The 17,941-nt window shown below is 36.1% G+C and overlaps 1 long non-coding RNA gene across 2 annotated transcripts; it reads right to left on the bottom strand.

The window, feature by feature from the left end:
- Positions 1-3,414: 3,414 nt before the first annotated feature.
- On the bottom strand, positions 3,415-16,363 carry LOC120250348. 2 transcript variants are annotated; one of them, XR_005532997.1, is made up of 4 exons: positions 16,160-16,363; positions 14,230-14,330; positions 13,982-14,151; positions 3,415-3,440 (listed from the first exon to the last, which is right to left on the bottom strand). It is a non-coding gene; the product is annotated as an uncharacterized LOC120250348 (long non-coding RNA). The 2 variants fall into 2 exon arrangements; XR_005532996.1 differs by lacking the exon at positions 3,415-3,440 and having other exon boundaries at positions 13,875-14,151.
- Positions 16,364-17,941: the final 1,578 nt, after the last annotated feature.

Below are 17,941 nucleotides of genomic sequence, written 5' to 3'. Positions count from 1 at the left end.
TCGTACGTCTGCAATCCTTAGGGTCATATGCACCTCCACAAGTAGAGCATTTCTTCTGGCCAGAACGAGAATAAGTAAATGGCAATCCTCGAGATCTCTGAGCTAGTAGCTCACCTACTGTTTGAGACTTACTCTAACCTGTATCAGACCTAGACCTTCCTCCATTCCTAGACTTATAATTTCCCTGGTTGTCAAAACTCCTATCTCTCTTTTTCTAAAATCTACTGCTTTGAGCCCTAGTGTCACCCCAAATAGTATCCAATGACTTAGCACGCCCTACCTCTTCTGCATAACTGGTCAGGTGTAAAGCGGCTAAACCCCTCCGGATATGTGCCTGTAAGCCTCCCTCAAAGTGCTGGGCCCTGCTCTGATCATCATCAACAACCTTAGGAGCATACCTAAAAATCCTGTCAAACTCCATCTCATACTCATCAACAGTCATACTTCCCTGAGTTAAGTAAATGAACTTCCTCTCAAACTGCACACTCTTGTCTCTAGTGAAGTATTTACAAAAAAAAGCTTCCATCAGTTACTTCCAAGATTTGAACTCCTGTCCCTAATGAATGCGAAGTTCTCCTCTGTGCTAGTGGTTGACTGGGCCCTTGAGCATGTACACTCCGAACCTGAGCTTTTTTTCTTCAATGCACTTCATAACTGCAAAAGCCTTCTCCATCTCTTCTACCCAAACTTCCACTTCGTCAGGATTGACAGTGCCCTCAAACAATAGCGGACCAGATCTTTTAAATTCCATAATAGTCTTCTCCTTAGGCTCTTGGGAGTAGGCAGAGCAGGAGGAGGCGGCGGCGGTGGGGGTGGTGCTGCTGCTTGTTGCTTTCTCTGGTCACGCACCATCCCTACCACTTCTCGAACCAGCTCCAACATAGCTTCATCTCTATCCACCCTTTCGGCCCCTCCTTTAGTGGAGGCATCCACAGAAGTCGATGCCCGCCCAAACAACTTTCCAATACTCCTACTGGCAGCTCTACAGGGTGCCATTTTGGAAGGTAACCCAATCAAAATCAGACAAAACTCTAAAAGTTTAACTAATTTCCAAGAATGTATAGTTAACATAAAAGTCACCCTAGCTGTCAAAATCAGAAGGTCAGGAATACTAGGATCAAGATTAACTGAGAACGCTCTAATACCACTAAATTTGTCATTATGGTGTTGTTGATGCCATCAAGAGCTCCTTTGTAGACAGAACCATGCTTTCCCTTACTAATGAGATTACTGGAAGAGAAACCATCTATTGCTCTGATCAAATCAAGGTATGAAAGTCTCAGAAACTCTTCATATGGAACAGATAAGGATGATATAATCTTTGTCTTCATTTTTGCTTCTCATTGCTGGAAAAAGAAAACCAATAGTAAGAGCAACAGAAGGCACAGTAGACTATTGGGATCACAATCTTGAGCATTAGGCCATCTCCAATTCACAACCCCAAATTTTTATCTCAAATTTTAAATTTGTTTCTGTTAGAGTAAATTATACTCCAACTACAAACCCCAAATTTTACTCCAAAAAAGCATTTTCGCAAAATATTTCTTCTACATCTTATTTTATATTATTATTACTATTCAATAAAAAAATAATTGAAATTAATCATCTTTAACAATAATTTAATTAAATATTTATTACAATTTAATAATTTATCAATAAAAATAAATAAAAAAATTTACAACCATAATTGATTAAAAATAAAAAATACAAATATTTATTACTACTTATAATTACATTAACGAAATATTAACTTTATAATTTTAATTACAATAATAATAATAATTAAAAAAAATTGATTAAAAAACTAATATTCATGTGGGACCCCAAATATGGAGTTACAATAGTGTAACTCCAAATTTAGGGTCATCCCATTCCAAACTCTAAATTTGCGGTCAAATTTGAGATTTGGGTCATGGATTGAAAATGGCCTTAGAGATCCTCTACTTGTTCTATTACGGAATTTAGGGCAAACATTTAAGTGAAGTTATGGGACACCCCCACAAGACTCACCATTTCCAAAAATTGAGATTATTAAAGACGAATTTGCAAACACCCCTATTGCAGGGAGTTCACCGTGGAAGTGCTTGTAAGAAAGGTCCAAAACAGAGAGAAACTTGAAATCCTGAGGGAACTTTGCGGCAGTCCCTAATAAGTTATTGTTTGATAGACCAAATGTTTCGAGGAGTGTCAAGTTGCTAAAAGATGAAGGAATGCCTTTGGACAAGCTATTGTATGGAAGGTTTAAATTCTATAGACCTTTTAGCTTGCCTAAAGATGGAGGAATGGATGCAGTAAATAGATTACCTTGCAAATTGAGAACTTCTAAGACTGTACATCCACCGATGGTCCTAGGAATTTCACCTGTAAATCTATTTCCATTCAATAGCAAATGTCGAAGATTTATCAAGCTTCCTATTTTTGAAGGAAGAGTTCCATTAAAAGAGTTGTTGGCTAAACTAAGAGCATGGAAAGTAAGGAGTTGGCTTAGGACTTCTCTTAGTATCCACCTGCTGAAGCTATTGTTAAAGAGATACAACGTTGTTAGTTACCTTAGAGTTTTCATAGTAGAAGGTATATTGCCTTTAAATCTATTCCGAGATAAGTTGATATCTGACAACAGAGATAGATTACAAATACTGGATGGAACGTAACCTGTAAGCTAGTTGTCTTCAAAACTCAAAAACTTGTAACATGGCGATCTTACCAATGTGCTCTGGAATTGGGGCAGTGAGATAATTAGTGCTTAAAGCCACTTCATTCAAATTGATTAAATTTTAAATCCCACGAGGAATGATCCCTGAGAACTGGTTACTGTCCATTAATAAGCACCTTAGATCTATTTTTTTTTTAAAAAAAAAGGAACCCAACGGCTAATATATTAAAAAAAAAAATAGAAAGATACAACAAACGAAGGACAAACAACCAAAAGAATAAAACAAGGAATAGAAGAGGAAGCTTCTACTAAAATACACAACAAGTAAATTTGAACTAGAAAATAAAGCTAGCTTAGGTAAAGCGACGCATGATCCAATGAGGGAGATCCTTGCCATTATGAAACAGAGTTATGGAGTGAAGGTTGGAAGCATGAGAAGCTAAACTGGGGGCAGGAGCCAACTAGTCCTGAGGAATGACATGAATTTGAGGCCAATGAGCAGCAGCACGCAAATGTGATAGTGTTGATCCATCGCTAGTGATGCCAGTCATTTGGAGAATCAGCATTAGATAACAGATCTTTGAGCTCAGAACAAGAAGTGAAAACATGTTGAACGTTGAGACATTGATTCACAATGAGTTTGAGAGCAAAGATGAGAGCCTGACTTTCAGCACTAAGTTTTGAAGTTTCTTCCAAAGGCAGCAACCTACAAGAGAGGTAATATAATTAGAATTTGTAATAAAAAAAACAGCAAAACTCACCTTTGAATCTTCATTCCAATTTGCAGCTGAGAAAAGGAACAACCCATCATTAGTTGTAAAGTTATTCAAAAGAAGTTTCTTTCAAACAAGGATTGAGCATGATTGATAAGTATCTTTGGCGAAATTGAATACTCTGAGAGAAATCACATGTAGGTTTAGATTAATAGCACGGAATATAACATTGCATCAGGCTTTCCATATGCGCCAGGAAATAGCTGTAATGACAGACATAGAGAAGGTTGGAATATTGGGACAAATGACCTAATTTTTATCAGTAAAGCCATGTGAGAATGAGATATGATTGCCCAGCATGGAGTCAATTTGCTTCTAGATGATTTGGGCCTTACTATATAAATAAAATAGACGCTCAGAAGTCTCAAGCTGATTGCCACAGAGAGCACACATGTTCCTAGGGCCCAAATTGAAAGCAAATAGAAGATCACTAGTTGGCAAACGGCCACGAAACATCAACTAGAGAAAGTGCTTAACACGCAGAGCAGTATTGATGTTCCACAATTTCCTCCAACCTAACCAAGGAATAGAGACTGAATTCCTGCTATTTAGAAAATGATAAATAGTTAAAGCAACTTTAGGAGTTTGAAACATGGGAAGCCAGACCTAATGACAGGGGCCACTAGGATCTATTGTTCCCAGTCTACCAATGATATCAATGTAGCTGTTGCCAAATAAAAAAACCAGTTTTTGATGGTCCCAAGTATTATCCGTAATGAAATCAGAAATAATCATTTTAACAGGATCAAAATCAATATTAAGAAAAGTTGGTTTAAAAGCCAGAGGAACTTCAAAGCACCAAGGGTCGTAGATCAAGGAAATATGTTTGGGATTAGTAGACTTAATCCAACAAAAAAGTTTAAAACATTCACAGTAGTACATAAACCTCTAAAGAAAGCAAAACAATTAGAAGGAGCATAATTACACTAGAAATTAATACTACCATACTTTGATAGCAAAATATCAACCCAAAAGACATTTTCATGATTCAAATAATTGAAAACATGCTTTGCAAAAAGAGAGTGCTTAGCAATTGACAGATTTCTGACCGCCAGACCCCCCCTCATGTTTATCTTCAGTGATACAATTACAACCAACAATGTGGATGTCCTTTCCATTACCACCCTTATGCCAAAGAAAATCCCTAACAATTTTATTGATTTCAGAAAGAACTAAATCAGGGATAGGATATACCCAAAGATAATTATTCAGAATAGAAAGAAGAGAGGCATTGATCAAAGTAGTTTTCGTAGCCATGGACAGCTTGGAATGTTTCCAACGGGCACAGGTTCGACTGATCCTGTCAATCATATTACTAAAAACAGAAACGACAAGATTCTTAGGGGAAATTAATATATCAAGGTACTTAAGAGGGAAAGAAGCAGAATTGATCTTTAAGATAGAACAAATACTTGTTTAGGCCCTCTTATTAAACCAAGAAGGGAAGTAAACAGTTGATTTTGAAACATTTAAATATTGACTAATTAATTGACCATAAATATCCAAGCAATGATTGATGTTTCGTTCAGCAAGACGAGAAGCCCGAATGATGAGAACAAGGTCATCATCATATATGAGATGATTGAAGTTAGAATTGGCATTGTTATTGAATCCCATAATTTGACCAATGTTGAGGGATGAATTAAGCATGGAGGTCAAAATTTGTGAGACAAGGATAAAAAGATAAGAGAAAATAGGATCACCTTGGCGAAGGCCCTTAGAAGAAGAAATCCAGCGAGTGGGATGACCATTGATCAGGAAGGAGAAGGAAGTAGAAGTCAAACAAGTTTTAATCCAAGAAATCCAATTGCTAGGGAAATTCATTTTAGCTAGGGTGACAAGAATTACACTCCAACTAAATGTGTTATAAGCTTTTTCAATATCAATTTTAATTATCATTCTAGAGGGGTCATTGGTTTCACGCTCAATTGAATACACAGCTTCTTGCGAAGCATTAATGTTATCGAAGGGGCAACAACCCACAAGAAGCCCTGACTGTTCTCGACCAATGAGCTTAGTGAGAACAATGGAGAACTGGTTGGCAAGGATTTTAGACACAATCTTAAAACACATGTTATCGAACAATGGAAATTTCTATAGGATTTCTGTCTAAAGGCTCAGGCCAAAGATTAGTATAAAAATATATGAAAGCATGTTCGATGTCAGTGCGATCAGAATAGCCATTTAAATCAGAAATATGAGTAATAGAATTAGAATGAGTTCGAATATGAACCATATTATGAAAGAAAGTTGTGTTCTGATCCCCATTTAGCAGCCAATTAAGATGTGCACCCATCTTGAAGTATTTTAATTCTGAAAGTTGGCAAACTTAGTATAAAGATCCATGAGTATGATAGAAGCATCAAAAGCAGGAATCAGCACATTCCAGAGAAGAAATTTTAGCTTCAGTATTTTGAATGGTTGTATCAAGAAAATATAAACCTGTACATCTCTAAGATATAACCTTAAATCAAGTATAAGCAAATAAATGCGATAAAGAATGCATGGGATTACCATGAGGAGAAAAGTTGCAAGCCTCTTTTATATCATTAATACAACCAATGTAATCTAACCAGTAAGTTTCAAAATGAAAAATCTTTCGAGAAATAAAAGAAATTAAATGAATGGCAAGCAAAAGAGGGGTATGATCAGAAAAGATTCTGGGAAGGAGCTTAACCCCTGCTTTGGTTCGAGGGGAGGGGAGGAGGGGGTGAGGGGGAGTGAGGGGGGGAGGAGTATGGAGGGTTTGAGAAAATATTGTGTTTGGTTCATGGAGGGGTGTGGAGGAGTAGTTTATTTTTTTTTGTTTAGTTGAAAAGAGGAGTGGGGAGGAGAGAGAAAGAGTGTAATGTGTATTTGACTATTTTGCCCTTGTACAATAAAATAGGTAATAATATATATAATAATCAATTGTAGAATAATAATAATAACACAATATATAATATATGATAAACATTATAAAACACACACAATAATTAGGGAAAAATATTTATTCGAAAAAAAAATTATGAGGAGTCATAACATCTTGATTATAATTGACAAATATTGGTTAAAATGTGAACACCCAATGATCATTCAAACATACCCTATTTTTGTCATATTTTTTCATAAACTTAAAAAAAAAATGGTGAAAACATACTTGGAAAGCATACCCTATTTTTTTCATATTTAACAAAAAATATGCTCATGATAAACATATTCACAACCCCAAACAAACAATCACTAGGATACAATAGGAATTCTACATATAGGTGAAGGGCATTAATGGTATTTTGCATTATTTAAAAAAATTAAAAAAAACAATAAACATCCACTCCCCCAAAAGACCCCAATTTGGGGGAGTGGATTATGAGGGGTGAGGAGGGGTGAGGCACCCCTCCTCACTCCCTCTCACCCCCCTTCACTCCCTCAACCAAACAACACCCACACCCCCCAACACCCCCTCACCCCTCCTCCCTCCCCCAACCAAACAAAGCCTAAGAGAATAAGAATAATACTTATCCTGCCAAACACTATTGACCAAACAACAATCCAATCTAGCCCATTGGCGAGCAGACCCGGATTGATTATTGCACCAAGTGTAATTGAAACCAGAGATTTGAAGATCAAACAAGTTATTATCTTCAATAAAATTAAGGGAAAAAATGAGCCTTACTAGAGTAATAGGCGAACAAACCTCCACTGGTGTCATTCTGAGAAGTGATGCAATTAAAATCTCCAAGAATGAGCCACGGGAGTTTCCAATTAGCAAGTCTAGTCAGTTCCTGCCATAAAAAAAGCTGGGCACAAAGGCGATGAGAGTTATAAATAATAGAAATAATATAATCCGAGCTAGAATTAAGAGAAATAATAAGATGAAGAGCTCTTCGAGAAACAACTAGCGGAGTAAGCTAACCAATAGGTCTTTTCCAAAGGACAATGATACCTCCTGAGAAACCTTTAGCTAAAAGGGCAACCCAGCCCCAAAATTTAGAAAATTTGGAACAAAATCATTCCAAACGAGCAGAATCTACTCTAGTCTTAATGAGGTACACAACCATGGGATTATACTTCTTGATGAGTCTCAGAAGACGAGTTGAGGTATCCCCAGAATAGATCCCCCTGCAGTTCTAACAAAGTATGTTAATAGATCTCATAATCATAAGTAAAATAGAAGAAAGAAAAAAGGAACTCTCTAAGAGTGAAACAGAGAAGAGAGAAAACTGGGGAGAGTTTAGGAACTAGGCCCCCCAATCTCGAGCATGCCTTTCTTCTGAGATGGAGTCCCAGTGTGAGATCCCTTTCTAACTAGAGCTTCACAACGTACTTCCTCCTAACATTGATTAAGGGTCATTAGATCATTAGGTTCTTCATCATCCGATATAGTAGTGTCATCCTCCTTAGAAAAGCTATCATTACTGTAGCAACCGTCACCCATTGGGTCTCCATTAAGGGCTATAGAGACTCTAACAACAGCCATCATATGAGAGCTACTAAGGTTGGAAGAATCCATTGGGGAAGAAAACAATGTAGAAGTTCGAATGACGAGGGGCGGAGAGCTCAATAAAGCATGAACAAGATTTTTATTCTTGGGACTCAGTCAATTAAGGGAGGGCGGCTAATTTAGAGTTCCAATAGGTTTCAAAAAAGCAAAGCTTTTTATCACATCTGTTAGACGGTGCCTTCGAAGCTGGATCGTCTTGGACTTGAATTGAAGGATTAGGGGTAATATTAAAAGAAGTCAAGTCACAAAAAGAAGGGTCGGGGAGGACGGTGAGGGAATCACGATGACCTCCTCAACCGTTCCCCTTGTACGACCACATGTGCTTTAAATGGGAACGGCATAAGAGCCGTTAGATTCGTCTCTCACATCGGCTACCACATCAAAGTTCGCGTGCTTAGCATGTGAACTAGCTTGCGTCCCTGAGCGCGACCTCGTTAGCGGGAGACCAAAATCCACGGGCCGAAATCTGTCTCCAAGGGGTGATCTGGAGACTACAAGAGAGCCTCCTGTGGTGGTGCATCCGGGGCTTGACACGAACTGACAAACAGCCTCTGTGACTCATGAAGGGGTGGAGAAGCTTGGTTATGCCCGGTTCTCATTGTATGAGTGCAAGAGTTGGATCCATGTCTGATCAAACTGCAGCTGTAACAAAACGTTGGTAGGCGTTCATACATCACAACAACAAAGACCCGCTGATGATCATCGCCAACCCAAAACCCATAACTAAGAGGTTAGGATAGATCAATTTTAATACAAACACAGGCAAATTTTGATCTAGTGAGTAAGGACATGAGATCATCCACTATTAGAAGTTGCCCAATATGAGCAGTGACACTTTCAAGGTATTATCGAACCAAAATTCCACTGGAAGGTTGTGAAGTTGGACCCAAATGGCAGTTGTAGTTAACTTGGCGAACGAAGGCTCGAAGAATGGTTGCCAGGGGGAGAGTTGAGGTATAATCCCATTAATGGACCAAGGTCCATCAATTAGGAGACTCTGAACTGCATCTTGAGTGGTACATCAAATAAGAAGAAATCCATTAGGAAGATCTGACATAAGAACCTCTCCAAACTCAGCCCATTTAATCATCAGACTCGACTACACTTGGTTAAAGGGGGAGGTTTACCAAAGAATTTTCCATGTAGTGAATTTTGAAACCTTAATCAAGCTTGGGAAATGGTATCTCCATCAAGTTTGATGAAAATAAAAAAGGTTTCTTTGAGTTTGGCTAAGATTTGAGGGGTATGAAAAGGTGAAGTGTCAGAACTACGGATAGTTGAGGATGCAACTTGAGCCCAGGATTGCGATCCATGGGGGTGGGGGGGAGGGGGGAACTTGTCCCCCCTTGCCATGAGGGGGCGAAGACGGGGAAGCAGGGAAACAGAGAGAGAGCTCAGAGCATGCTAAGAAAGTTATTCATAGTTGACCATTAAGAATGAAGGAGAAACAACAGTAGAGGCTCTGATTACAAGAGTGTTGAATACCTTCTATGAATTAGGATGCCTTAGATCTATGGAGAAGTTGGTGATTGATGAAGGTAAGATACCTCATAGATCATTAAATGCAATAGAGAATTCCTGTAAGTTGTTGAAATTCACCAAGGAATCAATGAAGCTCCAATCCCTTGCGTCATTGGCTTGAAATTGATTGTATTCTAAACTGAGAGGAAAAAGACCATGCAATCCTCTAAAAATTGGAGCCATTGTCCCAATAAACTGGTTGCTTGAAATGTCAATTGTCTCAAGAAGAGTAGCATTAGACAGTGAAGCTGGGATGGTTCCACTAAACATGTTACCATCAATGTAAAAGTTTGTGAGTTTAGAAAGTTTACTCCCTAAACTTGAAGGCAACCGGCCATGGAATTGATTGCCTGCAACGCTTATAAAATTCATAGATGAAATGTTTAACAAAACTGAAGGGTTTGTCCCATGGGGCAAGTTCCCAGCCACCTAAAAACGAGCCAAGTTTGACAGCCTCCCAAGTTCTTCAGGGATGATTCGTTGTATATTATTCATTTTCAAAGGGAGTTTAACTAGAGAAGAAAGATTCCCAATGGATGATGGAATAACTACAGTGAGGCTTATTATAGAGGATGAGCAGCTCAAGCTTATGAAGATTTTCTCCAAGCTCAACAGGGATAAAACCAGTGAGCTGGTTGCCAGAGAAGTCAAAAACTCTGAGTTCAGAACAGTTGGCCAAGTTCACAGGGATCATGACATCATTGCCATGAAGTGTATTGAAGCTGAGGTTTAGGCCCAACTCCAGTGGAACCTCCCCAAAGAACTCATTATGAGAGAGCTCAATGCTGTTGAGGAAGCTAAGATTGGCTATGGAAGATGATAGGAAGGTCCCCAGACCCAGCATGAAGAGATTGATAGCGGTGACTCTGCCTTTGTGCTTGTGAGAACAAGAGACACCAATCCAGTTGCACAAGTAAATGGTGCCATTCCAAGAATTAAGAGCTCCAGAAGGATCAGATATGACTCCATTCTTAATTCAAGTAATGCTAAGTAATCATCAGTTTCATGTGCTAACAAAGTAATGGCCATGGAACAGAGAACCAAATACAAGAAAAGAAAATCAGAGAAGCCCATGACAAATAACTGTGTTGTATGATTAATTAATGGAGATGTAGGAGATGATTTTATAATGCAATACTAATACATTAATACATGTTCATGGTGCCACTAAAGAAAGACATGGTAATCTCAGTGGCGGACATGGACAGGAGAAGCTTATCGCCGAAAACGTCTCATTAGAGAGAACAAAAGGGAGGACTTGAATATTCCAAAACACATGGGAAGACTTGTAAGCCAATTGGAAAAGATGGCCTCATATTAAATTAAATTCAAAAAATCTAAATTTATTCGGTTAATTAAAAATTTCCAAAAATAAATTCTAAGTGGGACTATTAAAAAGAATAAAGTATGAAGAAGGAGATATCCCAAGAACGGGCTATCATCCCAAAGGAAAATTAGAAGAAAAACACATAAATAAAAAAAAATAAAACAAAATAAACTACTAATGAGACTAGCCTTCAAAGAAAACAAGGGAAGATTCGAATATTTCAGAGAAAATAAGCAAAGATTTATAAGTCAATTAGAATAAAGAGCATATATTAAATTTAAATAAAATTAATTAAATCAAAAATTAAATTTAATTGGTTTAAAAGTTTCCGCAAAATAATTTCAAAGTTATCTCTTAACTGTTAAAAAAAAACTACTTAGCAAAGGATACCATAAGAAATGTCTATCATTTGACAGGAATATATAGCAGAAGAAATACACATCAACAAATAAAAAAAATATAAAACAAAATAAACGGCTAATAGAAGATTAAACAAGGAGAAAGAATCTTGAAGTCCTCTAATGGCTGCAAGTGTCGTTAATGACTCTCAATTTTGCAAGTGATGATAATTGGTTGATTGTACATAATTTTTTCATTATTATTATTTTTTTTAGAATTTCACTTGTTCTTTAAATTAAAATCATAAAATTTGATACTTAATTTATTTATTTTTTAATATTACTAGTAAAATACTCTTTAGATAATAAAAAGAATCATTTTAACTATTTAAAAAAAAAACCAAAATAAAAGACTTAGAGCCATTAGTGGCGAGACCACAGCTGTGGTTTGAACACCATGGCTAATTCTAGAGAGGCTTGAGTTTTTTGCAGTTGACCATATCCATGGTGAGCAAAGTAGCTGGGCGTGGTTAGTATGCTAGTAAGTCATGGTAAACTATTTTGATCATTATACTAAAATATTCCATCATGACTACAGTCTTCCGACCTTTTTTTTCTACTTCCTTGATTTGTTTTTGACTCATTTCTCATGTGTATCTTTAGCGTGTGAGCTCTCTTGATTGTTGTTTGTGTTAGAACCTAAGTTGGGATCAAGTGAGGGCAAGAAAGGATGGGGAAGACCCTTAAAAGGAAGTCTAAGGTCTTGTGGCCTCCCTTGGGAGCACAAGGGAGCCTACAAGGGCTCTTACAAGGCCTTGGGGCCTCCCTTGCAGGCGCAAGGGACACGCAAGGGCATCTCGAGAGCCCTTGTGGCCTCTCTTGCAGCCGCAAGGAAGCCTGCAAGGAGCCCTGATTGTAGGGGCTTCGAGGGCTTAAAGGCCCAAACCTTTGCCTTTTCTTTTCCCCTTCTTCTTATCCTTCTTCCTTCCCCTTTCTTTCTCCTGTTTAGATCTCTTTCCCCACTCTTTAATCTTCTCTTTTCCTTGCCTTTGTTTGGAGTTAGAAGCTTGAAGATATCATTTTCCTCCTCTCATGTGAAGGTTTTCCTTGAGTTTTGAGAAGCTTGGAGGTATGGTTCTCCTCTTTCTTCTTTCCCTCTCGTTTTGTTGTTTTTATTGGAGATTTTTTGTGGAAAACCTTGGTGTGTGTTTGTTTTTGAATTTAGAAGCGTTGAAATGAGTTATTTACTTATGTTTCATGTTTGCATGTATTTTTGTTCAAAAAGAAGGATTTTCTTGAGGATGCATGTTTTATATTGTTGTGCTTCATTGGATTTGCAAAGCTTTGGGTATACTTGTGCTTTCTTCATGTCCTTTGTATGGAAATGATGGTTGTTCGGTTGTGATTATGGTCATGGGTATGGGCTTTTCATTATGAGATGCATATTTGTATTATTGGTTGGTGACATCCTACTATAGCAGTCGGTTTCCATTGACAGCTTGTTGAGGTGGCATGGAAGACCGGCAGACTTGTTGGTACATTTTAGGTGAAGTATAGAGCCCTAATTGGAAGGTAACCGGGGAGCCGATGTCACCATATGGTCAACCGATGGGTCAACATTAAGGGCATGAGCACCTCGATGTCTCTGAACCTAGCCGTGGCCACGACGAAGGTTTAGAGAGGTTTCTAGAGTACTTTATGCTAGGTGTGTGTTGTGAGTTAGGTATTGTATTGAGTTGGTGTTTTCATGCAACAGAGTTTGAGATTTGTTTTGTTGTGATTTGTGTATAGTATCATCATGAATTTTTGGTGAGGGTGAGAAGCCCAGCTATCGTCTTAAAATGGTAGTCTCCCATAAATTCGATTTGGCACTAGTATTGTGTTTATCTACTTCAAAACATATGTTATTTAGTTTGTTATACTCATATTTGGAACTTCTTTGATTATATGTTTTATGGTAAAAGTTTAGCTTGATGTTAACATGTTTTCATATTTTGGACACCATGTTTGGGATTTTGTGGATTTGATGTTGTAAAACCCTAATTGAGGTAAAAAGACCTTCTTAACTCTATCTTTTCATTATATTGTGTTAAAGTTTACTAATATGTGCAATTATGCTCTAAACTAGTTAAAATATTAGTAAAATATTATTTTGGTATTTTCTAATAGAGTTGTGCTAACCTTCCCTCACTGAGTAATTTTAGTTGCTCACCCCTCTTTCTTTCTCCCAAGCTATTGCACTTAGTAAGTGTGGTTGTGTGGTAGCGTGCTAAGCATTTTCTATTGTTCTATTTTATGTATTTTTTCTTCATGGTCATGTATGTTATTTTGGTCATCAACATATGTTTGAGTCTTAGATCCACTAGTGGTTAGAGAACTCTGTTGCATGTTTTTAGATCCACTAGTGTTTAGAGAACTCTGTTGCATGTTTTTATATCTAAACAACTCTTAAACTCTCGTGTATTAGCTCTACTACTATTGTAGTGGTGTTTCCCTATGCATTTGTGGACCTCCCTATTTATGGTTATCGTTGTTGTTTTGTTGTTGTTGTAGTTACTTCCGCTATGTGGCATTATTTTCACTACTTTGTATTGTATTTGGGAAAATATTGATGTTTCCAAGTTTGAGTGGCGGGGTGTCCTTCCTCAGGATTATCGCGGTGGTTATCACGTCCCGTGGGCTTACGGGTTTGGACGTGACAATAACCATGACTGGAACACCACATGCAATTCCATAGAGGCTAAAAAGTTTTTTTTTTTTTTGAAGAAAGGAGCCCCAAGGTTATTTTATTCAAAAGATAATAGCTAGGAAACTACAACAAAAAGAAACAAAAAACTAGAAGGAGACTAGGATACAAGGAACAACTGAGAAGTTAAAAAACAAAACTTGAATCAACAAAAGCTTGCTTGAGCCATTTGGGATGGTCACAACCATCATGGTGCAGGTTAAGCGTGTGCATGTTTCAAGCAAGAGTAGCGCGCTTCCATCCAATCACGAGGGATAATATGAATGCGAGTATGGAGAGCATCTTCAATAATCTATCAGAGGCTATTGATCTAGGGAGTGAAATAGCAAGTAAAAACCGGATCAGCGGAATTAAGTAAAGGATAAATTTTATAAGTACTGATGAATACATTTTGAATATACAAGCCTTGATCCACAGTAGTCTTAAGGGCAACAACCAGTCATTGAATTTTAGTAACAATTTGATTCTCAACAAAGTTGGACATTTATCCTGCAAAGGAGACAGTATAATTAGAAAAAGTTATAAAGAAACCATTCTTGCTTACCTAATCATGTTCATTCCAAATTGATGCAAAGAAAAGGAATAAGCCATCAGCATGTGAGAAATTATTCAAGATTAACTTCTTGCCAGACAGCATCATATTAGCACAAGTGATATCTTTCACATGGTTAATATTTTTTAGTAAACATGTTCGTTCCAAAGTGGTGAATCTTCTAGAGCATTTTGGAGGAATCTTTGAGTTGAACCATGGCTAATCACCATAACCATTGTGAAAACATGGTGAGAACCGAAGCTTATAAATACTTGAAGGCACAATTCTGAGGGTATCATTTTGGCCGAACCTTTGAGACACTTATAGAAGACTTTTACTGACTCTTGGAGCATTCATAGAAGGAGTTTAGAACCCTATTCTAGAAGGAAGATCGTAGAAGACTTGGAGAAAGATTGAAGGTAAAGACCAAGAATTCTTGGAGGAGAAGCCATCTCATTATCCAAACAGTGAAGATTCAAGGAAGTTTTTCAATGGATCCATTCTTTTCTTGTAGATTTATAGAATTTACATGATTGTATTGGTCTTTGAAGCTAGGAATGGCTATTGATGAGTGCATTTCATAAAGACATTTTATATACCCTAGATCAGGACTTAGAAAAATTATCAGAAGAATGGAAGCATGATAAGTGCTTGAACGTGCATATTTTATATAATAATTAGTGAATTTGTCTAAAATAAATAAACCACTCGGAAGCACTTTGTTCCCTATCCAAATCATAACCAAAATTACAATGTTGTTTATTCACACTAAATCTCCTTCTAGTTCCTCCCAGAATGATTAGGTTGGTTTATTATGAGAAGCAATGTTTACAGGAAAGACTAAAAGGAAAGAACATTGTAATCGATAACGGAAGTATGCTAGTGTCTAGGATTTCTTATGTTGTTTTCTTTGCAATTGTTGTACTTAGGAAGTTGCGGATATAATTTATATGACGCATCGATCAGTTGCAATTGAACATTGACGATGCATGCATGTATGGATTCAAGGATGGGTTGCTTTACTATAGTTGATAATTTGGACTAATCAATTTTTTTCCTACTACATTTTTATCGTCACCCTTAATCATGCTATAAATGTGGAAAAGGGTTTGGCTTATTTTGTATTTTTTTTATTAATCCTTATTTTGAAGCTGTCATGCTGATAAAAGAATGGCATCAAACTAATTGCGACCTTCACAAGGAGATGATAGATTCTGGGGTGATAGCTCGCTTTGTTGAAACATTTAGGATCTCATCTCCAAATTTACAAGTGAAGATTGTTTCCATCTTTGACTATGTTGTTACCTCTGAGTTACATGTAACTGCATTAATAGAAGCTAGCATTGAATTAGGACTTGATGTTGTTTTGAGCAGGGATCTTCCAATGGTATGTTATTGTATATATGCCCTCTTTCTAGTGTATATTTAAGTTTTTAACCTTGATCAAGTTTCTATCTTTTATGCTATTCCATAACAGTAAGTCATATATAAAAAGGACAATTTTTTTCCAATCCAAGCTCTGATCACACACACCAAAATTTCCATTAAAATTGAAGAACAAACAGTGCTCACAAACATCTAAAACAACTAATTTAGATCAAAATATTTAGACAAGAAAAACTAAATCCATCCAACAATCATATCTCAATTTTCTCTAAACAAACCGTAAAACAAATCACAAACACCAAAAATTCTCAAAATAAAGAAAAAAGAAGACAAAAGATCTACATATCATAAGTTGAAACAAAAGAGAAGAAACAAGAAATTGAACTAAAAAAATACTCACAGATTCTTCTCATCAGCAATAAGAAACTAGACCGAACGAAGAAGCAAACATGATCACGGACCTTGAATAGTGAGATAGAGTCTCCGATGGCTTCAACGATGTTAAAATAATTAGAACTATGAAAAAGCTTGGAGGGAAGGATTTTTAGGGCTTGAGCAACGCTGGTGAAGAACAAGATGAAGTTTTGGGAATGAGCAATGGTTTCGAAAGTTTAACTTTTTTTTTTAAATTTGTTAAAAAACAATCCTCTTTTAAATTCTTCTAAAAAAATTCTTATTTTAGCCCTAATAAAATATTTATTGTATTTATTTAAAGTTTAAAATAATTATGCAAAATAATATAAAGTTTTTAATATATTATAATAACCTTCAACAATGTCTTATTTACCGATGTTATTGAAGAAGACATTATTTTTTATGAAATAATATTATTTATTTTTTCTTGCAATTTAACGTTTAAGTTTTTTATTTTCTTTTCTTTTTTATTCATTGTTTTTGCAATTTAATCCTATGATTAATCACAATTTGGCTATTTTTTTATTTACTAAACTTATAGTTATGTTTGAGTTCGATTTTCATAATTTACTCTAAAATATCATTTTAATAATTACTAAAACTGGTTATGCTCCCTATTTGTGAAAATTTATATAAATAAGTCTCTTGCAGTGATCATAAATTAAAACTAGTTACTTTTTCTTCTAGTGAAAATTTTTAAAATTATACAAAATATTTAATTGGAAATTTACTTGTAAAAAAGTAATTTTATTTTATTTTTTAATCCAATTAGCATTAATTCAAAGTAGACATTCGGTCTTAACTAAAAAAAAAGCATAACATTTGGTCTCATTTAAAAATATCTAAAGCATCTGAAATGAGGTTGTGGTAGTATATGCGTAAATATTTTCTAAGAAGTACTTTATGAGAGCTTGATATGTCAATAAAAGTACTTCTTTATTTTTTGAAAATAAAAGCTTCTTGTGATGACATGTAAGTTGGTTGAACAAGATATAATTTTTGTACATGCATAAGTATTGGTTACAAAATCTTATAGTTTTTACAACAATCTCAATGTTGGTCACAAAAGCTTATAATTTTTACAACAGCATTCATCATGGTTGCAAAACTCAACTTTTGAGACGACATTTGATTTTGGCTGCAAATGTTTGTAAGTTTTGCGACGACCCTTGTTGTCATCACAATAACTTGGGTATACATCTTATAGTTTTTATGACGGCAATTGTTTTGTTCGTAAAAATTCATAGGTTTTGTGACAACCATATATGGTTGTCATTACTGAAGGTCATTGTTTTTGTGCCGGTTATCAGTATTGGTCACACAATCTTATTGTATCTGCAACAAATTTTTTTTTGGTCTAAATGATTATAGTTTTTGTGACGTGTATTTGTGTTGGTTGCAAAAGGTTATAGAAGCTTATAGCTTTTGCGATTGATGTATATGGTGGTCGAAAATACTATAGTTTTTGCAACGGGTATATATTCATGTGCATCACAAAAGGTCATAGCTTTTGCGGCAGGTAATTGTTTTAGTCACAAAAGGTTATAGTTTTTGTGATGACTATTTGTGTTGGTTACAAAAACTTATTATTTTGCGATGGGGATTTGAAATGGCTGCAAAAATAACTTTTTGCGAGGGCGATTTGAGGCCATCGCTCAACTTTTGTTGCAAAATATTATTATTATTTTTTTGTAGTGACAATAAACACATTTCACTTACATTACATGATATTTTACCTAATTTATAATAGTTTTTTTTAAATTCTGCG

Source organism: Dioscorea cayenensis, chromosome 19, assembly GCF_009730915.1.
Source record: "Dioscorea cayenensis subsp. rotundata cultivar TDr96_F1 chromosome 19, TDr96_F1_v2_PseudoChromosome.rev07_lg8_w22 25.fasta, whole genome shotgun sequence".
Taxonomy (NCBI): Eukaryota; Viridiplantae; Streptophyta; class Magnoliopsida; order Dioscoreales; family Dioscoreaceae; genus Dioscorea; species Dioscorea cayenensis.
Note: the sequence above shows the minus strand (reverse complement) of the source record. Positions and strands in the feature narration are given on the sequence as shown.